Below are 12255 nucleotides of genomic sequence, written 5' to 3'. Positions count from 1 at the left end.
GTATTCAGCTCCACCGGTAAACAGCCTAATAAAAAAGGAGACAGCAGGAATATGAAATGCAGCGGCGCTCTGCACAGACTCTTGCAAGCACATGTTCACACACTGACGCACATACATCAACAAACACTGTGGAAATAAGTGATGGAGCTGGAGGCCGGGTGTGCTGTGTTTCCACGCATTTCTTAGTTTCATGAAACAGCTGGTAGCTTTTTTCAAATGTTACTCAAACAGAAGAATAGAGCTTTTGTTGCGGACTATTTTCAGCGGCTTATTAAAACACAATTTATGCTCTTGTGCAGTGGTTCCCAACCTGGGGTTCTGGACCCCTCAACTGGTCCAAACAAGAAAACAAAGAAGAAAATAATTAATATAAATAACAGTGTCCATTTTAATATAAGCCTCTACCAAACAGTTGGGACATTGCTACATGGTGAAAGTAAAATCCAAACCATTCTGTTATTATGCTCCTAATGCTGTATACCATAATATGTCAATTTGTTACCATGTATCATATTCACAAAAACAAATGATCAGAAGAAAATAATAAATTTGAATCACATTAGCTTAGCTTCACTAACTTTACCATGAAGCTTGTTTTTATAAAATGATTTTGTCCCTTCTAGACGTTTTCTTTATATCAAGTTGCATAATTGTGTTCAGTAGGACCTCTGAAACCATATGTCGAAAAATAATGTCCTCATGTCTGGAGTGACTCAAAATGTTTTCTACCAAACAATCAGGCAGAACATTACAGGGTCAGACCTCTGAATCACCAGCAGCTAAAAACACAACTGGGCCAATCGAATCTAAGCCTGGGAGCATTTTGACTGCATTACTGTTCGGAATGTTAAATACGGCTCTTTTAAGAACGGGGACGTCATCTTCATCTTCACAATTCCCCACGTGGGTCCTGAAGATGAAGGATGGCAATCACCAAGACTGTCCAATCGACGAGTTACCTTTTTTTATACCTTTTTTCAGCGCAAACAGGAACCCGACCGTAACTAAAAATGTAACAATGACTCGTTTTCCCCCTTGGTCTGGACCAAATGGACCCCACTACAGGTGTGAAAAATGTATTTTCACAATCGACACTTGAAATGCTGAAGGTACTCGCAAATGACAGGAAAGTACAACATGTAATCCATACTTCAGTGTTTCATTTTTACCCTTTTACTTAAGATTTCATAAACCTTTATTGGTATATATATTTTTCCTTTGTCAGAGGAAACAGCAGCTCATAATAAACAGTAGCTCATAATATCACAACCTGCCTGACACAGTTATATATCTGCCTGATTACATAAAAAATAGCCCAACTGAAACCTAAAAAAAGAGGCTGTGACAGACATATCACATGCACAGTCAACACGCTCACAGGAGATGCTGTTGTTGCCATGCATACTAATTGACTGTCAGGTTAACACTTTTATGTTCCAATTCCACCCACTGCCTTAACAGCGACAGACACTTCTGATATGAGGCTGTGGGACAATGAGGGTTTTCCTCTGAGAGGTTTTTATTTATTTATTTTTTATAAAGTGACACGAGAAGCTGCAGCAACATTTTATTTGAAGTGCACTGTGATGTCTAACCAGCCGATTATAAAAGCATCAGAGCAGAGACCAGCTTTCATCACACATCAGGGAGAACATCATCAGCGACATCAGAGGATCACATTCACTTGGATATTGTATCATTAACTAAACAGCTTAACTATTTAGCTTCTCACAGTTTTTGCACATTGTGTTTATTACGTGAATGAGTGAATAACATTGTTATTGTGTCGTTCAGTTCACTGTGCCCGCCCTGCTTGGGTCTAAGGCTATATCCACACTAGTCCAGTTTTCCTACGTTTACACTGAGCAGCCACACCACGCCGGAGTTTTGGAGCAGCCTTAACGGAGGAACCTGAAAACTCCGCCGAGGTTGGAGGTATTTGAAAACTCCGGGGTTTTGGTTGAGTGTAGACGTCGGATACGGATGTCTGTTAGAAAAAATGAGCCCACACCCGTGCTCGCTACTGGATTAGTTATTACCAGCCATGACGTCTCCGTCCCTGATTCGTCACACTCACTATCACGTGACCCGTACCCGGAAGAAAACAAACAGCCGGGTACCAGCAGCGATTCATTTCAACATGGATAACCAATGGCAAGCCTTGCTTGCTTTGTTGTCTGTAGTAGCAGCTATTGTGGAGTTAAATTCGTCATTTTACAATGCTCCTAATGCCTACATGCGGAGGAGGCGAGCTGTTCTTCGAGCGATGAGCGAGCTGTTCTTCGAGCGATGAGCGAGCTGCTTGACCATCGGCGATCAGACCCCACGGAGCGGCTGTCTGAAGCTACAGTTAGCAATAAATGCTATTCAGAGCTACAGCTACAAACAGACAACACAGAGGAAACGAGTGAGAGACGAGTGAGAGACGAGTGATCGACGCTGATTCGTTTTACTTCTTCCGTTTGGTAGGCTTGAGAGACCTTAGTCTGCAAGTATTTCTTTATGGAGCATGAAAATATGTACGAAGATGTATTATATTCGCTAATGCTAATCGCGGTTGGCATTTCCCCATTGGCGGTAATGTTAAAATTAGCTTAGAAGCTAGCGAGTCAGACCTGTTGCATGATGTTGTTCCCTAAAAGATGGAGCAAATGCCCTAACGAATTGATAGAGGGCGAAGATGATGTCCCTGTTTTTTCTGCTGGGTGACCCAGCTTATCCCCTGATGCCGTATATCATGAAGGAATACCCCAATGGTGGAGCTAACGTTACATTCATCAGCCTCCACGACAACAACACATGGCAGGTGATTGGATGAACCATCTGTCAATCAAACTCTTGCCGAAGCCCGTCAGGAGAAGAGAAGAAACACCATCTAGAAAAGCTTTCGGTGTCGTTCTTTGCTCTTTTTCAACGAAGAAATTCTTGACAGTTTTGATACGATGCGCTTACCTCTTCAAACACCATCAATTCTTCTAAGCTAGGACCAGGCGGTAGTCAGTGTATACATTTCCAAACAACAAAGAAAGTAAAAAAAATTGAGAAACTTGGATGCGTTGAATGCGGTCGTTTTTGTACTACGAGCAACACGCATAGAAAGTGACACAGTGTAACGAGCAACCATTTTTTGAAAGTTACGTGGTAAGCAATGTTCCCTCTAATTTTTCATGTGTCTGGGCATACACACAAGCTCCCTGAGCACACTGAGGACCACTGTGAGCAACATCAGATGTGCACGCTGTGGCCACACACCAGTATCACACCTGTTCAAAACCTTGGATCATAGCAAGTTACATGGCTTATTAAAAGAATCAAATTACAGCAGCAATTTTCACTAGTTTACTTTTAATATAAGTGATTTGACAAACTTTAAAGGAAAAAGACAAAAATCTTGTTGTTCATGAGATGTGTAGTATGTTTTATGTGAGAGTCCTGCTTAGCCATGGGAAGAGTCTTGCTTTGGCCTGTGTGAGGTCCTGTTGTGGCCTGTGTGAGGGTCCTGTTCTGGAAGAAATGATACATATACACCTTTCAGACATAACATTTTGTTCACATTAAAACATTCACATTTTGCACAATGACGTGTGCTGTAGCTTGTGTGATACAGTGTAAATTCCTGTAACTCTGTCTGTAAAATATGTAATTACTCAGTTTTTTATTATCATTTCTACTCCCCATAAATTATCTAGTAGTAACATAATTTAATGATTAATATCCAGTGGTGTATAAAGTACTCAAAAGCTATACTTGAGTAAAAGTAAAGATACCTTACTGGAAAACTACTCAAGTAAAAGTAAAAAGTCACCTCTTAGAATACTACTTGAGTAAAAGTCTTAAAGTATCTGATATTTATTGTACTTAAGTACAAAAGTACTTAAGTATCAAAAGTAATTTTCTGATATTAAATGTACATCATAACCTGAACATTAAATGAACATCATAACCTGTTCATTGAAAGTAAAAGTACAAGTAAATGCTGTTAATAAAAAAGCAAAGGGTTAGAATTGTGAGAATTATGAAGTTTATTCTTTTAAGTGCTGTGGCACCATGACCAAGGACATGGAGCTGTGTTGAACATAATTGGGTTGGCTGTGATCCATCCAGGAGCAACAATGTTAAACATAATATATTGTACATAAGTATACTTTTGCATCTACTATGAACTTATCATCATAATTCTCCGTAAAGCAATATGACACTATGAAGGAGTTGTAACAGTGCGTTTATAAGTCTGCTCATTAGACTAGAGGATATAGAGGACAAATGCATAATATTATGTTCAGCAAAACATATCCACTTGATGCATCAGGTCAGTGGTTTGAGAAAGGACGCCTGCCTTGTGAACTCCTGTGGGCTGATTTGAATACAAAGGTTTTGCTCAAGCTGAATCTGCAATTGGGCGACTGCTACCATCATAACTCCATCTGATCATCCACAACATGACTCAAATATCAAAACATGATCAATACTAAAGTAACAACACAGTCATTACTTGAAACTGAAACATGTCCTGTTCATCTTCAAAAGAAGTTGGTTTTCAAAATTGCGAGAATTCCGTCTCGCTCATCATGGGCTGAAGACTCGTCCTGCGATGCTAAATAGTCTTTCACAGGCCGCTGAGGCAGGTAGAGGTGTGTTCAGCGTCACAGACAGCTTGCACACAGCTGCGAAGAATTCCCCGAATGCTGCGCTCTCGCGGCTCCTGTCAATCCGTGTATATAGCTACAGCTAACGTTAGCCAACTAGTGCTGCACGACTGTCAACACTTCCTCAGCTCACTAACTCGCTAGCGATCCACTGGTGTTGGTCTTCGTCACCACCGTCGTTTGTTGCGGGAGTAGCAGGTGCTTCCATTTCTGCTTCCATTATGAAATCAGTCATCGTAGAGTGGAATTATACTCAGGTAGTCGCCCGCTAGCTATAGCATGTAGCATCCTGGGAATCAAACACCGCGGCTTTGAGAGCACTTGTTTGCAATTGTGCATTAACGTGATTAACCAATGATTTAACTTGCTGCTAGGACCACTGATTCAACAAACCTGCTTGCTTGCAGTCTGTGTTCCACCACAGTCCCCGACGCTGCTCTCATGATTCATTTTGTTTCTAAAGATAGATTTGATTTTGTAGCGAGTAACGAAGGTTTCAGGGGAAATGTATCGGAGTAAAAGTATCAGTTTTCTTTGCAAAATGTAGTGAAGTAAAAGTAAAAGTAAACATAAATATAAGTAGTAAAGTAAAGTACAGATACCCAAAAAAACTACTTAAGTACAGTAACGAAGTATTTCTACTTCGTTACTATACACCACTGTTAATATCCATAAGTAAAAAATCTTAATAAATGTCACTAGAATATGCACAAATCTGACTTAAATTTTACCTCACTTCTCCAATGGTTGTACACTTTGTCCAGGTTGATGGCTTCGTCTGCTTCTTGCTTTGACTTTATGTCGCTGCCCGTTCGTTTCGCCATGATAAGGGTTAGCATTTGCGTCTCGTAACTCCACCGCACTGTTGATAGCTAGCTAACCTGCACGGCGCGAATGGGCAGGGCAATAGTGTCAATGCTATGATTGGCTGCGTAGCGTAAGTGAACCGAATCGTATCATTGGCTGGACACCTGTCACTCACTGAGTTACGTTGCAAAATAGTACAGAAAACAAAATTATTATTATTATTATTATTGGTTTAATTGATTAGATAAGATTAGGACTAATATTAGATATTAATTAATACGTTTATGTTGAATTTTATTTTATGCGCTGCATAGATTTTCTTGTGCGCTGAGAATGTGCGAGCAGTGCGCGATTGCTCAAGCGCGCAGCTTAGAGGGAACATTGGTGGTAAGGCTGGTGGACGGAGTCAAACAATCACCGGAGACCACTGTTCATGTCCCGTTGTGAAACCAAAGGTTGTCTTCACACTTTTTACGTAGCACTGTTGTGTCACAGCCCGGCTCAGAGACTGAGACAAAACAAGGGAGACAACGAGCTGGCTGCTAAAAAGAAGCAATTTATTTTCAACAACAGCAGTAAACCAAGTTAAATAGTAGTCGAACATAAACCGATGCCATTGTGTTAAGCCAGCGCCACCAAGGCTCTTCCTCCCAGAGAGACCGGCTGCCAACTGGAGAGGGTATTTTAAGGCAGAGCCACACCGGCACAGGTGAGGCTCCTCCAGCTGACGAGCCTCCGATCAGCACCTGTAACAAATGAAACACAACAGGGCACCTGGTGTATGAGAGGAGGGTCGTCACTTTGACCACTTTAAAAAGTTTGTGAGGGTGGTTGTTGCTTATTTACGAGGGTTACATAAAACCATTATGTTTTTTAATCTCAAGCAAGTATCTTTGTTGCCTAAACCTAATTAATCGTTTCACAACCACGCGGCTTTCTGTGCGTTTCTGCAAGCTTCATGCGAGGATGACATGAAATGTATGAAGCGTTTTTTTCCGTCAGAAGCAACATTCAACACATCCCAGCTTAGCAAACAGAGTAGAGCTGAGTGTGGGAATGTAGGCGATTGGTGCCCACGCATAGTCACATGATACAGTCATATGAGCAGCAGGTAATCAGGAAACAAGGAGATTACCAGCAGGTGGTCAAGAAACATTCAAAGTGTATCGTCTCAGTCGAGAGCCCCTTGACTCTCACACGCTGCTGCGTTTACTCTGGCAGCGTTTGCAAGGAGCACAGCCTCCGGTTGAGTCTATGACTTTGATCCTTAGTTGATTGCCTGGTATGCCAAAATACAAATCGAGAACTTACCATCTTTTGAGAAGTTTAAAAATAAGTTGTCACCACATTTAATTCATGATATCTCATTAGTTCTTGATTATATCGAATTCTTTATTTTCTTTACTTTCATTTGTGTATTTTTTGTACTAATCTGTTGATTTTGTTACTCTTAAGTTATTTCACGTGTTTCTTATTGCCATTTTTCGTACTATTCTAAATGAAGTTGTATTTGATCGTTTAGTGTCGATTGAAAAAGACCAGATCAAGTGAAAGGTAAGAAAAGCATACTCCTTCTCTGTAGGCTTTCCATAGTCGTATACTTACTCCTTATAATAATAATCTGAGCCTTTCAGTTTCAAAAACATGCACTTTTACTGAAAATTGAGGGTGCGCACACATTACAACCCGTTTAATGGCGGCTGTCTGCAGCATTCTTACTCAATGCTAGACCAATTTCAAAACATTGTTGTCCCCATTAGCCACTTTGACAACACGGGAAAACAAGGTATAAAATACCGAGAACATTGACGAGTGCAGCTTTAATTAAAGTCACTGTTGCATCTCACCTGGACCTCCAGCTCCACCCTTGTCTTTATGAACAACAACAAAAAATCTGCATGTTCTGATGTTATTGTGCACAGGTTTGTACTTCAACAGATCTCAAAAATAGAAATCAATTGTGTGATGACAGCAAATACGGGATCAACTGTGAGGACAACAACACAAGAGCTCGCAACACTCTTCAGGACCCAGAGGCCCTGCATGCAGTCACAATACAAATGCAGCGCCGCCTGCACAGCCCACCGGCCAGTGGATAGACTAACGTCCCCACTGACAGCCACTCTCTGTGAAGACAACTGAAGAATGATGTCTCCAATCGAGCACCAAATTGGAAACAGAGCGGGGGAGAATATTGAGGCTGTTGCCTGGATAGCGACACATTGATTCAGTACAGTGTGGAGGCAAAAGAGACAGCTCTCTCCGAGTCTCTGTCCCAATGGAGAGACATGGGAACTTCTATGCAGTCACATTGGAAATCAATACGTGTTTCTAATCACATGGAGTGTGAGGTTGTTTTAATATCGGAGTCTGGATGGGGGGCTTGAGGGGTAAGATGTTTGTAAGTGGGTGTTGTGTCTATATGATTGTTGTTGGTACAATAGATGGTCATGCTATCAAAACTGTAGTGACTCCTTTGTGAGATTGGTGTAGTCGAGAATACATTTTATTTTGTGTTCCATTGCCCCATGTGCCACTTGAGAGTCATCTGTTTGAAAAAGCAATGATTGTTTTGGCTGCCTGAAGGTAAAGTGTTGAGTTGGATCTTTGATACGAAGATTTTGTCTGAGCGAGATTTATGGAAAATGCATAGCAACTAGTGGTGTAACAGACACTGTCGGTCCGTCATCCGTACGGATCCGCCCTCACGGTTCGGCACGCATGTGAGCCGCGGACCAATTACACAAGTAAACGTTAACAATCACAGTATGAAATAAATTTTAATGACGATTGTTATCCGTAAATAAAATATGCGATCAGGACATCAGCATTTACGCTTTTCTAGTCTCTGACCCCTGATAATGTTACATTGTCAACAACCAATCCCTGTTTGAATTGACAGGAGAGCAAAACCTGGGTGAGACTTGGAACCTCATCTTGACCGCTTTGCACTCAGATGCCTTCGATGTTTTTTTTTGCAAAAGCAAAAATAATCTAATTTAGAGAAAACGATATTGGCACAAATTATCCAGCATCAGCAGCTTCAGCTCCCAGAAAAATAGGTGTCTGTGTCAGCCCTCCACAAATCCCATATCAGTCAGAACTGGTCTGAAAGCCTTTTTGCCTCCCCTGTCAAAATGAATGAGTTTGCTTTGACAGTAAGTTACGGGTTTGATCAAATAAAGTGGGAAAGTCTGCTGCCGCTCACTTCTCGCGTTCTGCAGCTTAGTGCAGTTTTGTTTGTGTGGCAGGCATTCAAGCAAACAGGTCAGTCCCACATCATTAGTTATTCAGCACAGTGTCAAAGCACATACAATTCACATTCCGCAATGCAGCACAATCCATGAATGTTTGTGATATTCTTGCTGAATAAATTTGCATAATATCACATTGACATTCTTCCTACAGCTGTTGCCTGCGAATGATGGATCGCTGAAATGCATGTAGACACGGAAAAATGTGCTTTGAGTGGAACTTTTTGGAGTCGATATTTTCCCCGTCTGCCCGGTGCCATCTCCATGAAGTGTCAGCTTGAAAATCTCCACTGAGAAACGGCGAGAGAAAAGATCAGAAGTCGTGCGGGCGAATTCGTCAATAGCAGTCGGGACATGTTCTTCCAAGGAACCCTGGCACATCTGCCAATCCCCCATGTCACCAGCGGCCATGTTGGCGTCCTGCCATTTCTGACATTCGCTTTGTGTAGCCTTTTAGGATGGCTTTTAGTCTCTGACACACTTAAACACACACAGACACACGTACATGCATGCGTGCTGTCACTCTGAGAGAAAAACTGGAAAGGACAAAATGAGTGAAATCAAAATGTCAAGCTGGAGGTTGACTCTGACACATGATGGGGAATACTGTCTCTTTAGCTCACAGGGGCGGGGGCGCCCTGATTTTAATAAATGGGTTCTCCGGCCCTGCAGAAATATTCATTCTCAGACTAGATGACATTTTATCTCCCTGCCGGTTGCCATGACACAAATGACATTTGATGACTTTACTGTTCTCTGTTTAAATGTTTCAATTTCAAGCGCGCGGGGCTGAATTACCCGCCTGAATCCCGGCCATGCATCGGCAATGATGTCTTACTCGGGAAGCTCCGCTGTAGCATGCTGCCCGCCTGCGTGTGTGAGTGCGTTTCCGTCCTGTGGATGCCTCAGCGTGCGTATCAACTCACACTCAAGACTAATTACAGGCGGATTACAGGTGAGGGATGTATTGAGGGGGGGGGGGGCGACGACCCCCCTTTCAGCCTCCTGCAGCAGCACATTAGTTCCCTCCGCCCCGCGGAGACAACCTGGCCCCGTTGTCAGTGCCCCCCGTCCACGTACAGGGGACGCTTTGGTGATATCACCTCTGACTGAGCCAGATACTATCCTCCTCTAACGATGTGATACCTCTACGGCAGACACACACGCAAAAAGAGTCTGTGCATGTCGATGTCAAACCTATATTTTTGGCAGTAAGCCCATGAAAGAGTTCAAACATTAAGGCCCAAATATTGCCCGTGGGTTCTGGGCCTGTATTTATCAAGCGGTCCTATCTGGCCAAATGTAACTCATTTTTGGTCCTACATTCAGTATGTGAATCAGGTTTATTGACTAAACGTGTACACTCTGGGCGGATCAAGACTTAGTTACTCACAAGCTACTCAGTCGGTATCGATTCCTTAAAAAAATATCAATAATAAAATTCTATAAATACAAACGTGGGTTGCTGCATCATGTCCAAACATTTCCACTACTTTTGTACAATGTTTAGTGTCTTACAGCCCTGACACATTTTGCTGGTCCGTGTCACATGACCGTTGAAACCAAAGTGACATCAGAACCCAGCACACGGCGGAGTAAAGTGGCACACTTCCACATCAAACGTGAGAGAATGGCAAAAACCGAAACCTAATGTAGCGTGGACTAATAAAGACCTTTAAACGATATTTAAAAAATCTAATTCCATTTCCGAGATGATCAGTATTTGTATTGTTAACAGAAAGCCAGTATCGTATCATCCGTAATTACATTTTTTTCAATTGTTTATCAAAACTGCGAAATGTCAGCGTTATTTCAACTTTGCAGCCGACAGCGTAAACATAGCGATGTCTCCCTCTCACAGTCTTCCTGCTCACTGAACGTGAGCGTCGAAGCTTTAGCAATAACTTCTGGTCCTGCTCTGATGTAGGAGTGTTTTCGTACCTTCAGCTGAACCTTTGTAATTCCATCCGTGGGATTCAGAGACGCGTGATAAATAGGGGCCCTGAACGCAGAGTACCAATGTGTATTCAGTTCAGTTGCATTTCATTTCCCCTTTACCTGCTTGGTATAATTCTGTAGAGGACTCCCTCATTAAGTGGGCCTCATTAGAAAATACGGAAATTTCAAGTCGTAAAGTCTGCTTTTGTCAGTGGCAAAATAGGTCTGTGGTGACTGAAGAGCTCATTTCAGGAACCTATTCCTCCACTTATCCACTCCACATTGTTTGTTTCAATATCACATTTTACAGGCTTGTTTTTGTTATGTTACCCCCCCCCCCCCACCTTCTTTTTAATAACAATATGTTTTTGACTTGTATCCAGTCCGCTGTTATTTCCTGAGCAGCGAGCAGCACTGATAAACAGCAGTGATTTGCTGAGCGTTTGACAGTTTGCTTATTTCCCTTTCACTCAGAGGGCCCCTCATCAGCTAATTTCAACGTGGCAGCCTCAGAGGCACAGGTCTTTGGGGAAATGTCATTTTTAATTAAATCCCAGGTCCTTTAAGATAAGCAGTTAGGCGTTCATTTCACCCAGGGCGTGACGTTGTCAGAAGCCCGGGAGCATGACGTATGTCTGTCAAGATTCATCATTATGCAGAAACGGCCCCGTTTCCCCCTCTCCTTTCCCCTTGCATGCAGGAGGAGTCCTGCCCAGCTAAAAGAAACATCCCTGGGTGTCATCTTGTGTGGTTCCCCGACATCTTGGAAATGCTTTTATATCATGTCAATCAGACATTTTCAGGAATTTCTAAATGTCCACGAGAAAAGTCGTGAAGTGATCATGATGTTATAAGGACATTAAAAATGAATATCTTATGGTAGAGGGTTCCTTTAACATACTGTATTTAGAACACTTTCGTCCCAGTGTCAGTCTGACATTTTAAAGTTGCCCTTATCAATATATTTATATTTCAAAAACATTACAGATCAAATGACTAATGTGGTCGCTTGCACACAGAGACTTTAACCGACTTTGCCAAGTCCATCAGCACTGTGGAGTTCTCTGTCTTCTGTCACTTCATTGTTTAGTTCTTTTCAGTCTGCAACTTTACTGTTTTGGTTCAGTCTGACTGATCTATGATTCTTTCAGCTGAAAGGCTCCGATAAAGCCACTGCACTCGACCCGCTCAGCAGCAAACAGCAGACGGAAACAGTTAGAGACTAGCTGGTGAGCACAGCAGTGCATGTAGCAGCTAGAGAGACAGATGTTTCCCTCAGGAGTTGGTGGAGACCAAAAACAGAGCTGAAAGACACTGAATATTGGACTTACATTCATTTTAAAGATGTTTCCTTTATACAGCCATAAGACCACAGAGCAATGTCCAAGCAATATAATCCGAGTAGATCACAGTAATCAGAAGGTAAAACATGAAACAAATCAGACGTTTTAGGGACATACTCAAAGGTAATACAATCTCTGTGAGATGAATGCTAAATCATTCTTTCACTTTCTTACTTAGTTCTTCTGAGTTGCAAGGATGTTCTTAGTCCAGCGTTTGTGTTGAAAGGTCAATCGACGTGATTATGTTTTTCCATATTAGTGAACATT

The sequence above is a fragment of the Melanostigma gelatinosum genome (genome assembly GCF_949748355.1).
Source record: "Melanostigma gelatinosum genome assembly, chromosome: 20".
Classification (NCBI taxonomy): domain Eukaryota; kingdom Metazoa; phylum Chordata; class Actinopteri; order Perciformes; family Zoarcidae; genus Melanostigma; species Melanostigma gelatinosum.
The sequence above is the reverse complement of the archived record's forward strand: the minus strand, read 5'-3'. Positions refer to the sequence as shown.